Raw genomic sequence first — 12,240 nt, forward strand, 5'->3', positions numbered from 1 at the left:
CTGCCAGGCTGCTGGACCCCCCAGCCCCTCGTGAGGCTGCATCAGGGAGCTGACGGGATTGTGGAGAAGCCATGTGGCACATCCAAAGCACCTTAAAGAGATGGCACCACAGGAGCTCTCCACACACCACCCCCAGCCACAGGCCACCCTGTTATTTAGCACCATGGGACGTGCCACTGGGGATGGAACTGCCTTGCTGGCAGTGAGACCTGCACAGAGCAGCAGCGTGGTGGGAGAGCGGGTGCAGAGCCCCCCGTGATACCCCAGCTGACGCCTGGAACGCAGCGAAGCCGCCGGGCTGGACACGCTGTGCCGGATCCGCCGGCCCGATCGATGCGGTCGATTCCTGCAATCAGCTCCAGTGCCCGGGGACACGCTGGGACAAACACACCCTTTCCATTACACAGAGTCCAGGGCCAGCCAGCAGCAGGGAGCACTGCCAGGCACAGCCTGCCTGGGGCTGCATCATCCCAGCTCGCAATGATACCCCACACTGCCTTTTACTGAAATGTTCCCCAAATCCAGCCTGCCAATCAAGAAACCATCCAGAAGCACTGCAGCACAAGCAGGAGCACTAAAGCCTGCCCAAACCTCCCAGGTGCTGGACACAGACCCATGTGTGCCACCACCTTACACCAAACAACACGTTTCCCCCTGCTGCAATCCAAGCACAACCATTTTTATCCCCAAAGCTGATTTTTCGAGAGTCACGGTGGTTTGTTGGCCTCTCAGCAGACCAAGGGATTGCTCATACACAGAACAAGAGCTTCTCACTCCTTGGAGACACAGGGGAGACTAAAATAGGGACAAACAGTTAATATTAATAGTAAATATTTACAATCTTACTGTCCTTGGAAGTTAAACAGGACCAAAGTGGCCTTGCAGAGCTGATCTGTCAGGCCAGCTGCCCAACACCAAACTCATCTCCCACCCTGAGTCTTCCTCCTGTCCATCCTGACTGCATCCATTAATGTTTCTCCTCTTTTTTTGGGCCAGAAAAGGCTGCTCCTCTATCACCCCTCTGGCTCGCCCCAGGGCAATACACCGAATGCTTTTGCCACAGGCAGAATTTAAAGTCGGGTTTTTTTAATTAATTCTAGATGCATTTGAGAAGTGAACAAAATGCAATGAGCCCCCAGTGACCTGTGAGAGGATTAGCTGGGGTCTGGATTAACTGTGCTGGAAGGGGAGCTGTGCCCAGGTGACTGCGGAGGCAGCAGCGCTGCCTCACCTGGGGTAGGGCCCTCAGGTCCTCGTCACCATCACTGCTCCCCCCTGCCTGAACCCCTTTCCCCATCACTCCTTCCTTTCCTCCACTCTTCTCTGTTTCTTTTCCTTCCTTCCTTCCTTCCTTCCTTCCTTCCTTCCTTCCTTCCTTCCTTCCTTCCTTCCTTCCTTCCTTCCTTCCTTCCTTCCTTCCTTCCTTCCTTCCTTCCTTCCTTCCTTCCTTCCTTCCTTCCTTCCTTCCTTCCTTCCTTCCTTCCTTCCTTCCTTCCTTCCTTCCTTCCTTCCTTCCTTCCTTCCTTCCTTCCTTCCTTCCTTCCTTCCTTCCTTCCTTCCTTCCTTCCTTCCTTCCTTCCTTCCTTCCTTCCTTCCTTCCTTCCTTCCTTCCTTCCTTCCTTCCTTCCTTCCTTCCTTCCTTCCTTCCTTCCTTCCTTCCTTCCTTCCTTCCTTCCTTCCTTCCTTCCTTCCTTCCTTCCTTCCTTCCTTCCTTCCTTCCTTCCTTCCTTCCTTCCTTCCTTCCTTCCTTCCTTCCTTCCTTCCTTCCTTCCTTCCTTCCTTCCTTCCTTCCTTCCTTCCTTCCTTCCTTCCTTCCTTCCTTCCTTCCTTCCTTCCTTCCTTCCTTCCTTCCTTCCTTCCTTCCTTCCTTCCTTCCTTCCTTCCTTCCTTCCTTCCTTCCTTCCTTCCTTCCTTCCTTCCTTCCTTCCTTCCTTCCTTCCTTCCTTCCTTCCTTCCTTCCTTCCTTCCTTCCTTCCTTCCTTCCTTCCTTCCTTCCTTCCTTCCTTCCTTCCTTCCTTCCTTCCTTCCTTCCTTCCTTCCTTCCTTCCTTCCTTCCTTCCTTCCTTCCTTCCTTCCTTCCTTCCTTCCTTCCTTCCTTCCTCCTTTCCCTTTTTCCCTTTCCCTATTTCCCTTTCCCTTTTCTCCCATGTCTCACAGAGTTTCAGGGACCCCTCTGCTGCAGGGTGATGCCAGGACAGATCCAAGGAGCCGGCTCCGTTTTGGGTACCGGGAAGTTCTCGTGGCACAGCCCCTTTCCCTTGCGGGACCCCACATTCCCGGACCGAGTCCTTCCCGGAGCTCCTGGAGGGACAGAGGGACAGAGGGACAGAGGGACAGAGGGACAGAGGGACAGAGGGACAGAGGGACAGACCCTCCCGTCCCAGGCCGGCAGCGGCAGCCTGGGGAGACGGCAGCTAAATAAAGGCAGCAAAGTGGATGTGCCGGAGCAGGCGGCCGCCTGCGGCTCGTCCTTTATTTAGCACAGTTTTGTTTGGATATACACTTTCTCGAGTTCGCTGAAAGCTGAATTTCTGCTTTGGTTTAAATTTTGAAGGCTGGAGCCCCACGCTGCCGCTGCGGGAGGCTCAGGCTGGGAGAGGGCTCATGTAAACACTGGAAACCCGTGGCTGGACGGGCTGTGACAGGGGACAACATCCCCGTGGTCCCCCGACATCTCCTCGGCTCGGGAGCGCATCCTCCAGCACCAGCCCGGCATCTCCCCACAGCCACATCTGCCCCAGGGGGCTGCCAGAGGTGTTCCAGAGGTACATCCCCCTTCCTGCCTGCTTCCCAGCAGTGTCACAAACCCGCCTATCACAATTTTCCCTCACAGGAACAAAAATCTAAACTTCCCCTGGCAATCCCTGCCCGTCAATCCCAGACAAACCCACGCAGGACCGGGACCATCCCCTGCTGCTGGTGCCGCGCGTCCCGTGCACAGCCAACAGCGTTAATAACACTCAGGAAACAAAACACTCATAATTCGAGTTTCGGGAATGAGCGGGCCCCGGCTCCCTGCGGCTCCGAAGGCATCGGGGTCTGCCCCAGCTAATGAGCCGACAAGAGAGGCAAAAACTCCTGCCATGAAACTGCAGCAGCCCAGCTCCCAGCGCGGAGCGGCTCCCCAGTGCCTCCAGCAATCTGCCAACTGCACTGTTAATTTTATTTATTTTATTTTATTTTTTTCTTAAAAGGGGATGTTAAATGTTCCGACAATATTCGGAGCAGCCAGCACGCTGGGAAAATGTGCTGAGTGCCGGGGAAGTCATTAGTTAGAGCCGGCTGAATGTGTCAATGCGATTTATCATCACACCTTTCCCTGCACCTCTGGAGGGGGACGCGTTTCACCCCCTCAGTCCCTGCACCCTCCCAGCGTGGATTTTCTCCTGGAAGCGAGCCCAGACCCGGGCTGTGCCCAGCTGGGGGCTCGGAGGAGCTGCGTTTGGGGATGATGAGTTTGCAGGTCGCTGTGTGCGGGGCAGGGGAGGTGACAGGCCGGGAGGGGACGGTGTGAGCAGGTCACACTCTGCTGCCTGCCCCGAGCCGCAGATAACGCTGCTATCTCCCGAGGCGATGCCCTTCATGCCCCAGCAGCAGGACAGCAATGTCAGCGGCGAGGAGGGAGCTCTGTGTGCGGCGCAGCAGAGAGAGAGCCCGAATATTCCCTGCTCACCCCGTCCCGGCAGAGCCCCGGGCGCCCGCAAACCCAGGGCAGGCAGCTCAGGGGCTGGAGGCTCCCCGAGCCATGCCCGGGCAGCTGCAATGCCTCAGAAACTCCCTCCTACAATGCCCCGCCGAAAAATTAAGGGTCAGTGCAAGGCAGGCCAGGTCAGGACATATAAAGAATAAATGAGAATAAATGGACCCCTGTTTCCCCTGCAGTGCCGTGGGGGGGGGACGACAGGAAAGAGGTTCCCACCACAGTGCATCCCTAATGAGAACAAACTGCTCCGTTTTGGAAGGGACACGGGAAGAAAACAGCCATGGGCACACACCCCTCCCCAGGCCCCCCGTGTACTCCCCTGTTTCCAACAAGCTGTAAAGAAATCGCTGTCTGCAAGTCTTGGTGGCACACGCAGAAGGGAAACTGAGGCACCTGGGACAAGGAAGGCCTTTGGAGGCAAGACCGGAGGTGACGGAGTGCCTGGAGAGATGCTGGCTCATCCCGGTCCCCCTGAGCCACGTGTGGATGCCACGGGACGGGAGCAGGAAAAAGGAAAAAGGGTGACAGCATTCGTCACCCCTGGGGCCAGGTGGTCATTGCAGGGTGATGGGCTTGTATTTAAGCACCCTAAAACTCCTGCTAAATGTGCCCTGGAGCAGAGAGATCATGGAAAAGTCTTTCAGAGGCTGCACTGAGCGTTCATTTGGCCCCAAACTCCATTGTCTGATGTGAGGACTGAGCATCCCAGTCCAGCTGCCTCCACGTCTGTTCCAGCTCCAGCACCCATCTCTGTTCCAGCACCCACACCCTGCAGTGACAGAACCCCGGGGCTGTAATCCACCCCTGCTGCCTCCCAGTGCTCCTGGGGACTGTCCCCCTCCCTGCCTGGCTGCAGGACAGTGACAGAGGGATCTGGGAATGCCACAACACCCACGGTCACCCCAACCCACAGCCAGCCCTGACACCCCCCGAGTCTTGGAATCCCATCTCATTCTCCTGGAAAACACAGGCTGTTCTTCCAGCCCCTCACATCCATACACCCGGAAAACAGGACATGGCTGGGGGGAAGGATGAGGGCAAGGGGGTTTCAGGCTTTGGCAGGGACCCACCTGCACCAGGGGCTGCCAAAGGACCCCCCAAAACGCCAGGAGATGCAGCCAGACTGCCCTGTCCACATGACACCCACCCAAACATCTGTGGTACCCCCTTACCCCTCCCCACAGCCCCCTGCAGACCCCCACAGCCCCCCAGAGCTGCCTCAGCTCAGAGGACGGGTGTTAATATCCCAGGAAATTGCCCTGGGAAGGGGCAGAGCCCCAGCTGCTCCCCAGGCAGGGGTGGGGGGCTCTGGCCAGATCCTGGAGGAGGGGTCAGCCCTTACCTGGTGTGAGCCCGGGGGGACCCCAGCGCTCCCCGGCCATGGCTGCAGGGCACAGGGTGCCCCAGGGCCCTGCTGCAGCCTGGGCAGGAGACAGAGAGTTTTAATTGAATTTCTAGATTATCCTGGGGGAGAAATTGTAATCTCCTTAAATCCAGCCTCTGGTCGAGGCCCGTAACCTACTGTCCTGCGCCGGGGAAGGGATTTAGCGAGGGGGAGGGGAGGTTTCCCAGCCTGCTGATGCTCCAGACCCTGCACCCAGCAGGATTTGACCCACAGGACGTCAGAGATCTGTTCCCAGCAGTCCTGGGGCCCTGCAAATTTAAGTCCTGCAGCAGCAATGCCCTGTCCCCTGTCCCCATGTCCTGCCATTGTCACAGTGTCCCAGGAGCCTCAGGAGCTGGTGGGGTCAGGACTCTGGTGATGGAGATGGCTGGTGCTGGATCAGCGGGGTCTTTGGAGGGTGAAGAGGAGCCCCCTGGGTGGGACTCATGGCTGGCAGGTGTCCAGGTCTTAGAACTGAAATACCACCTAAGCCAGCTGTGCCAAGGGGCCAGTGGGCTGTGCAAGTCCCCAGGCAAGTCCCATTCCCTGCTGTGGTGGGCACCTCCCTCCCCAGAAAACCATCCCTGGATCGTGTGGGCCAGGGGATGTTCTTGGATGGCTCAGTGACCTTGGGGTGTCTCCATCACATGGTCCTGGTCCCTCCTGCATGTTCCCAAATCCGGATATGTGCCGGGCTCCAGCTCCAACCCCAAACCTCCCAGTGGTGATGGCAGAGCTGGAATCAGACAGCCACGCTCCTGCCTGCCACAGCTGGGGCCTCTGCAGGGACACGGATTTCCATTGGGAATGGCAGGTTCCCATCCAGCACATGCCAAGAGGCTCAGGGGAGATGCAACACCCCTGCCCCTGACCAAGAGGGGAGCATCCAGCTGCTAAAAACCACCGTGGGAAGAAAGGGAAAAGTGAGGCAGAAAGGGCAAATGTCTCCAACTGGATTTTATCACCAACGAAACGAGCTGAGGGCCGCAGTGCTGAGGGCTTCCTATCCTGAAGGTAACAGCAGTGCTTGGAAGCATCCCTGGGATATCACAGGCACGGATTATTTCAAGAGCCCTCTCACACCTCAGGGTCAGAGGCAGGAGATGATGGATCTGGATCCATTCATCCTCATTCAGCGAGATTAATCCTGTACCTCCCGCTTGCCCGCTTCCAGTGGAGGCCTTTTTCCCAAATCCCATTATTCCCAAGGCAGGTTTTCATTTGTTCTCACCTATCACAAACCCCCCCTCCAGGAGCTGTGTCTCCTGCTCCTGCTGGCGTGTGTGGGCAGAGCCCGCGCCCAGGAAATGTTTATCCTGAAGGCACAACACGTGGCAGGTTGGGAGCGATGGAGCTGCCAGCAGGAGCCAGGAGCTGTGGGGAGAGTGATGGCATCTCCCCACGGTGACATTCCTGCTGGGAATCTGCATGGAAAGGAGCGGGATGACCATGAGAACCAGCTCAGGATACACACATCCCTTCCAGCCGGGAGAGTTGGGATGGAAGCAAGGCCGAGACATCAACTGCACCCTCCACCCTTTTTCCGACCTTGAACCCACTATCATTCCTGCTCCATCAAAGCATTAACAAGTGCTCAACTCTCGGTGACAAACACAGCCCGTGTCCCGCTATCCCAGGCAGTTTTCCTGGCTCCATGGCCGTGCCAGGGTAAAGTTGTCGCTTCCACCCCTGAAGTGCTGTGTTCCCAGTGCTCTTTGGCACTGCCGCGGGTTAAGGTGGCAGCAGAGCCCTAAACGTGACTGTTCACCCCAGGAGGAAGGAAACGGGGAGGAAGGACATGCCAAGCTGGGAAGAGCCGCCCTCCTGGCTCCACTTACCCCGCGATGGCAGCGAGAGCCGCGGATGCTGAGCGCGGTGCCGGCGGCCGAGGGAGCGGGCAGGCAGTGGGGACTTCACCGATGTCCTGTCTAATTGCTCCCGAGCTCAGATTACAGCCTCGCTTCTTCCCTACATGTACAGGAGCTGGCACCTCGGCCACGGCCCCTGGGAGCCACCGCCAGCGAGGGGGATGTGCACCTTCGGTGGCATTTCCATGGGGCAGGGAGGGGAATCGTGACACGGTGGGAAGCCCGAAGCGCCTTAGCGGTCCCCGAGGCGTTGGAATAGAAGCAGCTTGGAGGGGATTTCAGAGCTTTTTGGGAAGTGAAGGACCAGCCAGAAGGATGAGACACATTCCGAACTGGTGGATCAGACGGAGGTGCCAGGCAGTCGGTGTTCCAAGGCAAGACCACTCTGTTCTTGCTGCTTAATGATGGCCATGACACAAACCCCGTCTTCTCAGGAGAGGATGAAAAATCCTCCTCCTTTTCTGCTGGGGCTGTCCAGATCCCCTGGCACACTTGTGATGCTGTCCAGCATCTTCAAGACAAAAAAGGCCCTTGCACTGTTTTTGCAGCTATTATTTTTCCTCCAGCTCATGGCTCTGCCCACACCAGTTCATGAGTTTCAGTGTCTTCGAAATCCTGTGAGGGCTCCCTTTAAATCTCTCATTCCTCAAGCAGAGCCTGTTTGGAGGAAGTCTCCTTCCCAGGGGGTAACAGGTTTCTGTCAGAATGTTTCTTCCCTTTCAACCCTTCCTTCTGTCACCAGAGAGCTGGACAACCCCAAACTTCAGGCATGACCCCAAACCCAAGTAGCTGAAGGGCAGCAGAGGCAGGGCAGGGTATTTTGGGGACCGTCTTTATCTGCTGCGTGAAGATTTAGCACAGGCGTTGCGTAACGCTGGGGGGGTCACTGCTCTCGTGCCCTCTCGCTGTCAGAGATCAGAAACTCAATTAATCCTCCCTCATTCCCTGCCCACGGGGACCAGCCGTGGGTGCCCTCTCAGCCTGGCCCTGGCAGCAAGAAGTCAAATCTCTGCCCGACGTCAGCATCCACTGATGTTGGTAGCCTGGGGGTGAGGAGCTGTGGGACACTCCACTGCCACCACCCAGGGCATCCACCTTGCTTGGAAAGCCCTGTTCGAATGGAGGTGAAGGAACCAGACATCGAGGTCCCTAAAATGGCTCATTACTTCTGTGCCCCATCCTTGGGTTCTGCTGTTAAGGGGCTCAGCAGACACAGACCCTGTGGCAAAGATCTGGGCATTTAAGGCATTTAAAAGGTCATTTTTATACCACCAAGGCTTGGTGCACATCTGCCTGTGCTCACCTTCTGTTTCTTCACACAGAGCAGGATCACAACAGCAATGAAGGGATCCCTATTTTTTTTTGGCCAGCCCTAAAATAACAACCCCCACGTGTGTCCTTGGGCAACCCTACAATGAACAAGGTGAGTGCCTGGCATTGGTGAGCCCGGGCACTGCTGTGTGTGCACACACGGGCTGACAAGGAGAATGGCACCAGCAGGCAAACCCAAAATGCTGTCACAGGAAGATTTGGAGAGGTAAAGGTGGTGGCATGCTGCTGCCACAGCCTGCAGAACCACTGGGGTCCTGGTCCTTCATCCCCTGAGCGGTAAAAATAGACATCACACAGCATCCTGGCATGTCTGGGTGGCCGTGATGGCAATGGGAGGGCACAGAGCAAAAGGGCCCTATGGGTGGGGCAGGGGCCGAGTCTGGTGGCACTGGGGAGGATGACAAGTCTGGTGGCATCGGGACACGGTGACATGCCCCTGGTGAAGAGCCTCACGGAGAGTTACACAACGCCGGCCCGGCCGCCCTTGGCTGTGTGCGCCGTTTGTGCTGCTATCGACACGGCCCCGGCCGCCCTCCGACATCCCCGCGGGCACACAACTCTGCAAGTGGCGTAAATGCAAGTGCACGTGAGCAGGGGACCTGCTCCAGCCCCCCCTCAGAGCCTGCACCTCCTGCAGTGGTCACCAGCCGTGCACCAGCATCTCCTGGCTCGGCTGTGACACGGCAGAGGGTCGGGAGGGCTGGGATGGAGCAGGGGGAACAGGGCTGGCACCCACCCCCAGCATCCTGCTGGGAACACACAGCGGCTGAGGCACAGCATTACCCCCACCCAGAGACTTTTAGGACATCAAAGACCAGCGAGGAGAACGCAACAAATTCAAAAAGTGGGAATGTGATACCAGATTAGGGCAAGGCAAGTCAATGCTGCAGGCAGGACCTTGGTTCTTTGGTCTTGCCACTTAAGGAGGTCTGTGACTCAAAACCACCCTCAAGCCTATTCCAGGAGAGGAAGAAAAATCCCCCTCTTTTTCTGTTGGAGGGGAAAAACACTTGCTGCTCCATAGGCAGCAAGGAGCCCTCCCCTCAGCCCAACAGCAGGAGAAGCAGGGATGCTTTTGTCCATAGAGATGGGGAAACTGAGGCACAGTGGCTGGAGGGGCCTGAACGTGGGGACTGGCATCAACCCTTGTCATCACTTTCCCCCCTGCCTGGCCTGGCCCCGGGTCGAGATATTTATAAAGCTGATAAGGGAGCAGAAAGAATTTTCCAAACGCCAAAGTTACGTAACCTCTCCTCGCCCTCCACGGACATCGTCTTTAATTATAGGCTTGGGGTGGGGGGAGCCCTCCGTGGTGGGGCTGGTGGGGGCCACCACTGCCACGGTCACCCCAGAGGGCTTCATCCTCCTCTCCCTCACTGCAGACAGTCCCCAGGGCCAGGCACCAGCCTGTGCCACCGTGTCACCCTGTGGAACCCCATCCCTGAAGGACACTGAAGGTTTTGTGGCCAATCCTGTGTAGGGGACCCCAAGTTTTGTCTGGGTTCTGATCCCTCCAGGATGTGCACACCCTGCAGCCCATCCCAGCACGAGCTGGGTGTCACGACAGATGACAACCCGAGCGTGGCTGACATTGCCACGCTGACAATCGATGGCTGCTGGGAGGACCAAAGAGCTGCCCCCCACCCCAGAGACTGCAGGTACCCCCTGCCCTCCACCAGCCCCATTCCCACCACCCCCATAGGCAACTTCCAAACCCTTCTCCATCACCTCACAGCTGCCACCAAACCCACCAGCTGTGCCTCAGTTTCCCCAGCCCTGCCCTTGCTACCCCAGGGGGGGACGGAGTCCCTTCCCTGGGATGTTTTTCTCTCTCCCAACTTCGGCCAAGGCTGCGGAGTTGGAGGGATGCTGAGCGAAGGCTCCGTCGCTGTGGCAACCCGCGGCGGCCGTCTCCAGGCGACCGCCCAGGGATGCTGCAGAGATGCTCTGGAGGCAGAGCGAGAGGGACCAGGGCGGTGGGGGATGTATCCATAGGGATGCCACCCCCCCTACTCCCCTTCCCTCCCCAAACCACAGCCTGGATCTTTGTTACAGCGTGTTGAAGCACCCTGCAAACAGCGGCTGATTTGCTCGGCTGGCTGAGCACCGATACAGGCTGGCTGCTGGGAATACCAGCAGGATGCTCCCGGGTGGGAGCAGGGCCACTCCGTTTCCAGGGACACCTGCAGAGCTGTGGAAATCATTGTTGGAAATAAGCCCGTTAGCTTCTTAACCCTCATTAAGCAGCTTAGGGGGGACACGCGCCATCCTACGCAAACCCGGAGGCGGAGAGGGCCCTGCCGGGGGTGCCGGGGTCTCGGTGGGTGCTGCGGGGGTGGCACGGGGGGCACGGCCCCGTCGCCGCCCTGGGCGAGCTGCGCTCCCCGCACGCAGCCCCCCTGTTGCTCCTCGCCAGCCGGGCCCATCGGCAGCTGCCGGCAGCGCTGAGCAGCGGGCAGGGATGGCGATGATGGGATGTCACACCCGTGTGACGAGTGTGGGAGGTCTCAGCCGCAGCCCCGGCGGGCGGGGGGAGCGGGCTGGCGGTGACAGCGAGGGGCGATGGCCCGGCCAGCGCCCGGCACCGCGGCTGCGGGACGGAGCGGGACGCTTCTAATCACTCCACTTGGAAACGGGCCCGTTTTTACATTTGTTAAATTAAAGGATGTCAGCGTCTGATGCCAAGCCCAGGCTCCCTCGGAAATTTAAACTAATGACAGCGAGGAAAACGAGCTGAAACCAGAGCACAGGCGCTCCCACGTTATCCAGCCGCACCAGCCATCTCTGTGCGGGGCTTACACGGCAGCTTGCAAAGCACCAACCACCACAAAGATCTCAACTTTCTGCCCCAAAATCCAGCCTTGCCCGCTCTGCTCCGCCAGAAGGTGCATTGGTGACACCCGGGCAAGCCAGGCTTGGGGCCCCAGAGACCCCCATCCTCCTCCAGCCTCTCAAAGGGCAAATATCTCCCTCTTTCCAGGGTGCCGCTGCCCTGGGCAGCGGGGTCGGTCAGCACGGGGTGCAGGTGGGAGAGCAGAGCAGAGCAGAGCAGCGAGTGCGATGTGGGGATTTCTCCAGCTCTGATGATTCCTACAGCCGGCTCCATCCTGCCTGGCCCTGTGCCAGCAGGCAGCGGGGTCCTGGCAGAGCTCGGGGGCCCCTCGCTGCCCCTCTTCCCCACGGAAATACCTGGGCTCAGGCGAGGGCTTCGCTCCCGGCGCTCTCCAGGCTCCGCTGGGGTGGTTTTGTGCTGCAGCTGAGTAAAACCACAGAGTGGTGGTTGTCTCTTTTTTTTTTTTTTTTTTTTTTTTCCTTTTATAATTTTCTCGGCAAGATAAAATTAAACAAACAAGCCCTTCTGGGAGCAGCGCGAGGAAGGGAGCCTGCTTCCCTACAGATGTGCGTGTCCTCAGCTATTACAACCACCGAATTAAGCTTTCCCTGTGGCTGGGACATTTGCACAATCCCACTCGTTCGCCTCCTGCGGTTTCACTGGTAGGAGACTGGCTCACTCTGCAGCCTCCCTCCCCATGAGGTCATTACCCAAACACCTATTTTTCACAAAAACATTGAGAATGTTGGCTTTTTTTCCTGACCTCACCATCTTGCCATCAAATTAGAGTAGTTTGGAGTGAGAGGCTGGGAGCGCTCAGCAAAGCAGAACATGCTGAGAATAGGATAGGATAGGATAGGATAGGATAGGATAGGATAGAATAGAATAGAATAGAATAGAATAGAATAGAATAGAATAGAATAGAATAGAATAGAATAGAATAGAATAGAATATGAAATAATAGAATAAAGATGCAGGCAGACATTCCCCAGGGGATGGGGCTGCAGAGGAGGGGGAATGCTGTCGGTCAGGAGAGGAGTGGGCTCTCCCAGCTGCTCTCCAAGCCCCGTCTGCATCCCCCAGCCCCAAAAAGGAACAATCACGGCATAAAATTTGCAAA

At 57.4% G+C, this 12,240-nt stretch overlaps 1 protein-coding gene across 2 annotated transcripts in view; it reads right to left on the bottom strand.

Moving 5' to 3' along the window:
* LOC111936126 (potassium inwardly rectifying channel subfamily J member 12) overlaps positions 1-12,240 on the bottom strand; it is a 38,231-nt gene that overhangs the window by 10,270 nt on the left and 15,721 nt on the right. The window contains exon 1 of one of the 2 annotated variants that reach the window (XM_023936862.2): positions 6,926-6,971. The exons of the other annotated variant lie outside the window; for it this stretch is intronic. The gene's annotated coding sequence lies outside the window, so the exon portion shown is untranslated. Of the gene's footprint in view, positions 1-6,925; positions 6,972-12,240 lie in introns of those variants that run through there. 2 annotated transcript variants of the gene reach the window in all.

The sequence above is a fragment of the Cyanistes caeruleus genome, chromosome 17, assembly GCF_971803275.1.
Source record: "Cyanistes caeruleus chromosome 17, bCyaCae1.hap1.1, whole genome shotgun sequence".
Lineage (NCBI taxonomy): Eukaryota > Metazoa > Chordata > Aves > Passeriformes > Paridae > Cyanistes > Cyanistes caeruleus.